This window comes from Dysidea avara, chromosome 3 (genome assembly GCF_963678975.1).
Source record: "Dysidea avara chromosome 3, odDysAvar1.4, whole genome shotgun sequence".
Classification (NCBI taxonomy): Eukaryota; Metazoa; Porifera; class Demospongiae; order Dictyoceratida; family Dysideidae; genus Dysidea; species Dysidea avara.
The window spans coordinates 17,054,243-17,063,134 of record NC_089274.1 but is presented as its reverse complement, the minus strand read 5'-3'; the positions used below and the strand labels follow the sequence as shown (position 1 = coordinate 17,063,134).

Sequence of the window (8,892 nt, the reverse complement as noted above, 5' to 3'; positions counted from 1 at the left end):
TAGCTATGTTGATTGTGGTTCATGTCATGAAAAGGTGTAGTTATGCAATATAGCAATCACAGTATTAAATTAAATTTATTATTATTACTGAACAAACTCAAGATAGAGTATATACCGTACAAAAAAGAAAGAAAATAATTTATTAAGTAATTAAGGTAGTTAAATGTAATTTGCTTTTGAATATTTCAAGGCTGTATGGTGGATGTCACTGTGTTAGTTGGCAAGCCGTTCGAAAGTCTAATGGCACTTGGATAAAATGGATACTTATAAGAATCAACTTAGTTTGCAACTGCCTAAATTGTAATGGGGTGTAACAGTCTTATACGGCACACCCAGCAGTGATCATGACTAACACCAGTATCAAGAGTTTATTATTATTTACTCTTGCTGCTTGCTGGTATAATAGCTGTGACATAATTAATGAAGCCTCCATTGGAAATTTTCTGACTTTCTAATAGGGCTGAAACGGATAGCAACTTTTACTATCCGGATATCCTGAACAAAACCTATCCGGATATCCTACGGATAGTGACATCATCACTTGCTATAGAAACATTTTATAGTTTATTGTAAACATCCTTGTTTTACTAGTACTAGAAGCAAACAAACATTAACATGATAGCAAAAGGTTTGTGGTAATGTTACAGTGTTACTTTGCACCGTCTGTAACAAGATTGGCAGCTGGAGAAAACATGAATACAAGATGTAGCAGTTGCTACAAGACTTTTCCAGGTACAACTAGTCGTAAAGAACTCTTTATAAGGCAATAACTATTCTGTTACAACTTCTTCAGCAACATTCACAGCCTCGCTTCGTAATTTAGCGATGGGCGTGGTCGCGAGCAAACTGATTAACTTACCAGGCTGCTGTTAACTTCACATAATCTAGCTTAGCTAACTCTCCATGATGAAAATTGATTCATCTAGTGATGAGAAAGTTGGACAGATAAATGGCTTTAAGTTATTACTATCCGCTTGGCTTCAAAGTACTATCCGGATGGTAAATTATTATCCGGATATCCGGATAATACGGATATCTGTTTCAGCCCTACTTTCTAACTCTATTACCGATCTCCAAGTCATCAGTTACAATATGTTTAGATGATGCCTATAAAAGTTCCCTAGCCTCCGAGAGGATATTTTTGGCTAGGAATTTTATAGAGTGGTTGGATCCAGCTAATATTAACCATAACTTTTTATGTAACTGTCTACTTCATTTTTATATTTATACACACCCTTGCCATGCCCATGCATGTAGGCTCTTTTGGACCATATCCGTGGTCGCATGTGTCTGAGGACTCGCATTAACATTGCTATCATATTTATTATCAACTTTATCATTGACGGTGTTCTCTCTCAAATTAATTATAACTACATGTAAAATTATGTGCATGTAAGTTAATGCTTCAGCGAGCTAAATGAGACATGTAGTTTTCTAGAACAGTGTGCAATGCACTTATACAATGCATTCAAATTTTAATTAAAATCAGCAAAATTTTGTATGGACAGAAATCAATTGCATAATGTTCCATGGTGTGTGTGTGTGTGTGTGTGTGTGTGTGCGTGCGTGCATGCGTGTGTGTGTGTGATGTAGTGTATTTAAAAATGTTCATGAACAGCATCCTTTAGTCGATGAGCTTGCAGAATGATACTGGTAACCAATAACAATGTCTTCTGCAGGAACAACACAAGTCTCTGGCACCTCAGGACCTTGTTCCAACACCTACAGAAAACAGTGCCATGTACTGTGTGGTTGCTACATGAAGTAATAAATACCTTCTTTACCATAGTCTTTACTGCTGTATCCATTCCCATTCTCTCTACTGGGTGACTTGAAATGTAGCTGAACTCTCTACAGGGTGATTTGCTTGTAGATGAACTCTCTACAGGATTCTTTCTACAGGGTGACTTGTTTCTGGCTGAACTCCCTGTAGGGTTATCTGTTTGTAGTTGATTGAATTTCTTGGCTGAGCACTTGAAGTATCCAGCAAAGCCAAAAGTTTGACAGAAATTTTCAACATTAATGTCAGAGCAGCCCACATCACACTTACAAGGAAAGCAAATATGCTAACGTAGCTGAATAATATGTACCTTGTTAGCAAGAACAAAACAGAATAGGGTCACCATTTCTCTGTCGTACCATAAAATCAATTATTTCTTTCCACTCTGGCACACAATTTAGTGTTTCTGGCTTACAATAGTCATATACTATGAAGGCCGCTGATGAGTTTTAAAAAAATGACTGTATATAAAGGAGGGAATGTAACAAAGATATAATACACCATTGTGACTTACCCCATTCAGTGACTTTCGTTGATCGTGCACAAATCTTTCTTGTCCTACACCAATTTAAAATTACTCATATCAATACACACAGTAATGTGTCATGCAGCAGAGTACAGCTGGTGTGGGCACACATCAGACAGTACAGGAACCAAGAAATGCCGTTTTCATGCATCCGTAGCTCTATAGTCCCTGAATGGAAATTTTGTTGTGGAAACATCTGGGTGGGGCACCTTCTATACCAAATTTGAGCTGAATCTGCCTAGCCATCACTGAGATATGCGTCTTTGAAGATTGTCTTATTGTCTTCGTATTGTATTTCTGTTCACCCACCACTTTGAAAAATAGTCATGCTCATACTTCAGTCATTTACTTCAAATTAAGAGGGCTGTAGCAGCATCATACAGCACATTTACAACCAATTTTCATACAGATAAGATTAAAACAAAAGAGTTATGTGCAATTTTTTTGTCATGGCTATGGGGTAAATTGCTTCAAGGATTGAAAATGGGTTTGTAGATAAGTTAACCATTGTAGGAGTGCATTTTGGTAGAATCAAGATAAACACCATTGAGTTATAATAAAAACACCAACCATGTGTATCAGGCACATGATCTAGTTTCATGAATAAAATCAATTAATTTCATTGTCAGACAAACTGTCAAAGCGGATGAGTTGAAAATTGAAAAGTAAACAGATCAATTATCTTAGAAAGGCCATTCAGTGGAAAGAATAATCAACCAACTACCTGTAGCAAGTGCACGATCAAAATAATAGTACAGTTACCCTATCAGAGCAGTCAGCTACATATTCTATTAGAGCATTCAGCTATGGTATATTACAAGTCACTCTGTAGAGAATTCAAGTCACCCTGTTGAGAGATCGACTATAGTACGTTCGCGTTCACTTGGACTTCCTATAGCTGAATAAAAATCAAAGGCTTTGTAAATTAGATCAACCAGTGGGTAGACAGTTATTATGTAACCAAAATGCACTAACTGTCGATTGAAAATGCATGATCTGGCTTCCTTGGGTTTACCACAAATATATTCACAGAACTATGCAGTCAAACAGGATTCAATAGCAATGTACAGCAGAATTTTTATAGCTTCATAACATGGGCTTCCAAATGGTACAAATTTGAAATTCATACCTTATTGAGTTGGCAAGTTATTTGGCAAATAAAGAAGGTCCAAATTAAAAAAGGTTCAAGTGAACGCAAATGTACTATACCCTGTAGAACGTTTAAGCTACCAGCAAGTCACCCTGTAGACAGTTAAGCTATGAACAAGTCACCCAGTAGAGAGTTCAGCTACACATTTCAAGTCACTCTGTAAAGAGTTTGACTACTTTTTAAGAGTGTTCAGCTACAAACAAGTCACTCTGTAGAGATTTCAGCTGTATAACAAGTCACCCTGTAGAGAGTTCAGTTACAAAAAAGTAACCCTGTAAAGAGTACAGCTACAAACAAAAAGTCACCCTGTAGGTCTCCTTGTAGAGTTCAGCTACATTACAAGTCACCTAATAGAGAGGTTGAGTCACCCTGTAGAATGTTCAGCTGCATTACAAGTCTCCCTGTAGAAAGTTAATTCAGCTATATTACCTGTAGAGAGAGTAGAGCTATGTAACAAGTCACTCATGTAGAGAGTACAGCTACATTACAAGTAACCCAATAGAGAGTTCAGCTACACCACAAGTCTTCCTGTAGAGACTTCAGCCACATTTTAAGTCACACAGTAAAGAGTTCAGCTTAATATAAGTCTTGCTGTAGAGAATTCAGCTACATTGCAAGTCACCAGTAGAGAGTTTAGCTACATTACAAGTTACCCTGTAGGCAAGTTCAGTTGTGCCAAGTCACTCTGTAGAGAATTAAGTTACAAATCACTCTTCATTTTTCTATCTAAATGTGCTTCCCCCACAGCACATAATCTGCCATCGTAAGACTTCTAACCAAAGTTATGCGAAGTGGTCAAACTACCAAAACAATTATCATAACAACCCCACAAGTCATTCACCTTACGCTAATACCACTGTTCGGCTGTAATAGGATTAACTTCTGTTGAGGTATGAAACAGGCATAAGGATACTGGTTTTTGTACAAAGTCTATATGGGCGCATGGTGCAGTTTCCAATCCAGGGGGGTATATTATCTATGCTCGAACAAACCACTCTAACCCACTAATAATGCACAAAATATCTAAACTATTTTATAGTTTGTCTATAGCATTTTCTTATGCAAGTTCTCCAGGCAAAGCTGCTCTTAGTTTATGTATAGACATGCCCCTCCCCCTTTCAACTCAAAAGAAATTCCTTATACCCAGTAGCCTCTGTTGTTTTTTGGCTGGTTGACGCCTGTGCAGCCCATTGGGAAATGCCTTCATTTCAAACCGGTGATTTTGCTTGAACTCATGACATTTGGCATAGCCATTCTTCCATGCCTGAGTACAAAAAAGCACACAAAATACACACAAAAATTAGACAATTAAATATACACACATATTAACTAAGGTAGTAAGACTTTATTAACTGGCATGCATTAACCAAAGCTTACCTGCCTGGAAGTTTAATACAGGCTGTATTCCTCACATAAAGGCTGACAAAGGTTTTGTTCACGTGGGTGCGGAATGACAAAAAAATATACATACATAATTATATACATACAAACATACACACATTTTTTTGGAAAACTATTTCAGCAAACCACTGCAGGCGCACGCCCACAGCAGGCCTCTGTTGTGGGTGCACGCCTGGTTTAAAAACAAGTAAAAAATCAGTCCCAAAGCCAGCTAATGGCTGGTTTCAGGTTTTATATTACAAAGAGGAGTGACATCTAAACCAAAACAGCCAAGCTGTGAAAAACAGGGTGAAGTCCCAAAAAGCCAGGGTGAAAGAAGTTGTGAAAGGTGGTGGCCAAGAAATGGCTGCAATTGTGCTAATGTCAATCATGTTGCATGTCATTGACATTAGCATCATTTCGGCCATTACCACCTTTGATTTCATATGTTCTTTCAACCTAGTTTTTTTTGGGGCCCACACCTTTTTTCACAGCTATAGGGTGTTTTTGGTATAGATCAAAATAACAACAGTGTATACATGTGCACCTCTTACCAGCAGTGTCCCAGAAGTTAATGCGATAGTCTTTGCCCATATAGCTAACTGTACAAGAATGAAAATCCTGCCCTTTATAAAAGCGATAGTCAAGGTAGCACCGTTTTTGTATGTCATATGTGATAACCACAATTTAAGAAACATCCTATTAGTAAAATATGTAAGTTGATGATTACCATAACCAAAAGGATTCCCAATTCACAACAAACTGCACCAAGTACCATCCATTGCATTTATTAATGGAGTGTCAACATGAGTGGTAAAGGAGGGACAAACATGCACAATTATAGGAAATTTAACCTTTCCATTTCATAAAATGCTGGTATAACATATAATAGCCATGACTAGCGTCTGGACCAAACACTTAAGATAATCTAACAATCATACAATTTTAGAATGTATTGTGTCTATTATTTGGGGTTGGGCAGTTGCATTCCCCCAGTGTTGTACCAGCTATACAGCTGTCTTACACAGTAATAAAATCCAAATCCAAATACCACTGACTATGTATGCCTGACAGGATTGAAATGTCACATTTTGTCCAGGTCAGTGGGTCTAATCAACTTTATAGAATATCTGGGTCAAACCCAGATTTTTTATTATTTATTTATTAATGCTTTACAGCACAAGTGCTGAAGGTCTGTAGGACACCTGGTCCTACAGCCTGCTCAAAGACATTAGACACTAAGACATTAACTACTTAAGGTGTGTTTGAAAAGTTGCAGAAAGGAGAAAAAATCCATGACTGGACCTAGGTAGCCTCGAACCTGCAGCCACCCGGTTTACGCTCGAACGCTTACAGGAGTCTACCAGGCGGTCAGGATGTTTTCTCCTTGATATTTTCATGTATTTATATCCATAGGAATTCTAGAGAGTGACTCATTATCTCTAAGTACCCCAAGTAGAACCAAATGGACTCTAGTTAATTTATTAAAGCTTTACAGCACAAGTGCTGAAGGTCAAAAGATTTTATCACGAATGCGATGCAGATGGCAATATAAGTGCATGCACTCACAGAGTAGGTTATAATATAGAATTCCAAATCCACAAATGCCAGCCCAAGGAAGTGGAGGACAAGACTAAGCAGGCTAAAGTCCGAATTGCAGTTTCAAATTATGAACAACATGAAAAAATGCATGTCTATATGTCTGTGGGCTTATGTGGAGCCATGCCTACAATAATAATATTATGCTTATTAATCATCAGTCATTGATGTATATAAGCAGCACTAAAGTTCAAACGAAAGGGCTTATACCAATTGCATTTGCAGTCCATCTTAATAATGCAGGTCCAACAAAATAGCCAACCCTAAATTGGTTTTAATTACACTTTTGAATCTTGAGTAATTCTGGTCAACAATTCTATTTCAAGTAGTAGCCAGAATGTTGTATGCATTTTAAACCCCACAATCAGTAGTAAACTAACACATACCTTTCATTTCCTTTGAATTAATCCTTCCTACTGTGGCATTAGCTCTTGGTCTATTATAGAAGCTATGTATGAGTTCTCTGACTGAGTATATACCATATAGACAAGGAAAATTATATATATATGCGTTAGAAAAGTTTTGCAAATTTAGCCCCTACAAATCTGCCTCTTAAGTTAACCCGCCAAGTAAAACTCATATGGATGAGTATCAATGACTTGTACCAGATCACCTGCTTCAACCCCCACAGTTTACTATATCTCTGAGCATGCCTTAGAAATTGTAAGCATAAGACTTACGCTACACAAGTGTACTAAAGAAGTCAAAGAATCAGCTTATTTTACTTTAGTAAGACCAGTACTTGAATATGCCTCAATTATATGGAACCCCCACCAGAAATATATAATTGATAATATTGAGAAGATCCGACGAAGGGCAGCAAGATGGGTAATGAAAGCATAGATTTATAAACCCCAGGTATCTGGGGTTTATAAATCTATGATGGAAAACTATTGATTGACAAGCAGTGTTTCAGACATGACATTGGCATTAAATTGGCCTACTCTAGAACAGCACCATTTTAACAGTAGGCTTATCAGTTTTATAATATTGTAAAAACGAATTCATCCATCAACGTACCACCTCAGTACAGTCCACTTACCTCTGCTTATAACACCTGCCAATTCCATCCTCTCCACTTCGCAGTGCCATGGCATATTTTCAGATGAGCTTCTTCCCTAAGACCATCCGAGATTGGAACAAATTACCCCATGCACCGAAAAATTATTGAACATGATTCACTCAATGATTACTTACATTTTCAATGACAACCAACACTGGACCTATACTCATACTTGTACCTATTAGTTATTGTACATTGTTTTACTGGAGCTGTGATGTTTCAGCTCCCTGGGATTATATCAGCAATAAGCTTCCCATCCCAGTCACAAATCAATCAATCAATCAACACATATAGTTATTTTTGTTTATTATTAAGGCTTTACAGCACAATTAAGTGCTGAAGGTCTGTAGGACACCTGGCCCTACAGCCTGTTTAAAGTTGCTACATAAGTGTGTTTGAAAAAGTGTAGATAGGAGAAAAAATCCATGATTGGACCTCAAACCTGTAGCCATCCGATTAACGCTAGAACACTGAGTCTGACAGGATGTTTTCTCCTTGTCAGTTTCATGTTTAGCTATGTTGCTTTGCAGAAGTGAGGTAGCTACAGATTTACACATAGCTGTACAGAAACTGAACTTGAGCCGGCTTGCAGGGGACATATACATTTCTGAAGGCTTTCCAGTATGTATCCATAGGAACTCTAAGTAAGTAATCACTCTTAGCGCCTGAGATTAGCATCTTTTTAGCTTGAATTCACCAGAATTTATTTTGCCAAATGATATGCAGCAATTTAGCTGGCTAAGTTTATGGTTTAGCTCGCGAACTTTTCCTCTGGTGTATCGCTGCCATTCGTGAAACTTTTAATTCCCATGTGCTTTATCTTTATCTTTATTATTACAGGGCATGCAGTGTTCACTGATTATACCCAGGAGGAAAAATTACAAGGGGGGGGGGGGGGGGGGGGGGGATTTACAAGGGGAGAACATATGTACAATTAGCTATTTACAAATGATTAGTTAGCTACAAATGTTATCTAGAAATAATTTCTTATCAGTCATTTCAATTAATGAGGTCGATAATGAGTTCCAATCAATGATAGTTGTTGGGAAGTAGCTATTTCGATATGCTGTGGTGTTTGTGCTTGGGTGGATAAAATGAAGTGGATGGTGGTGGCAAGTGTGTCTAGTTGTCCTCAGAAAATGTGGTGGCATATTTACTACACTAGCTTTGTATACAATATCATGAAAGAAGGATAATCTAGAAATCTTACGGCGTTTTCTTAGAGTAACCCAATTTAGAGATTCTATCATAGTAGTTACACTACTATATGTGCTATAGTTGTTACATACCCATCTTGCACTTCTCTTCTGTATTTTTCCAATGAGTTGATATGTACTTGCTGGTAAGGGTCCCAAACAACAGATGCGTATTCTAAAATGGGATGAACAATTGTA

The 8,892-nt window shown here is 37.6% G+C and overlaps 1 long non-coding RNA gene across 1 annotated transcript; it reads right to left on the bottom strand.

The window, feature by feature from the left end:
• Nucleotides 1-1,509: 1,509 nt before the first annotated feature.
• Nucleotides 1,510-2,490, bottom strand: LOC136251843 (uncharacterized). The gene is made up of 3 exons (XR_010699224.1): nt 2,295-2,490; nt 1,776-2,241; nt 1,510-1,722 (listed from the first exon to the last, which is right to left on the bottom strand). It is a non-coding gene; the product is annotated as an uncharacterized lncRNA (long non-coding RNA).
• Between the last annotated feature and the right edge of the window lie 6,402 nt (nt 2,491-8,892).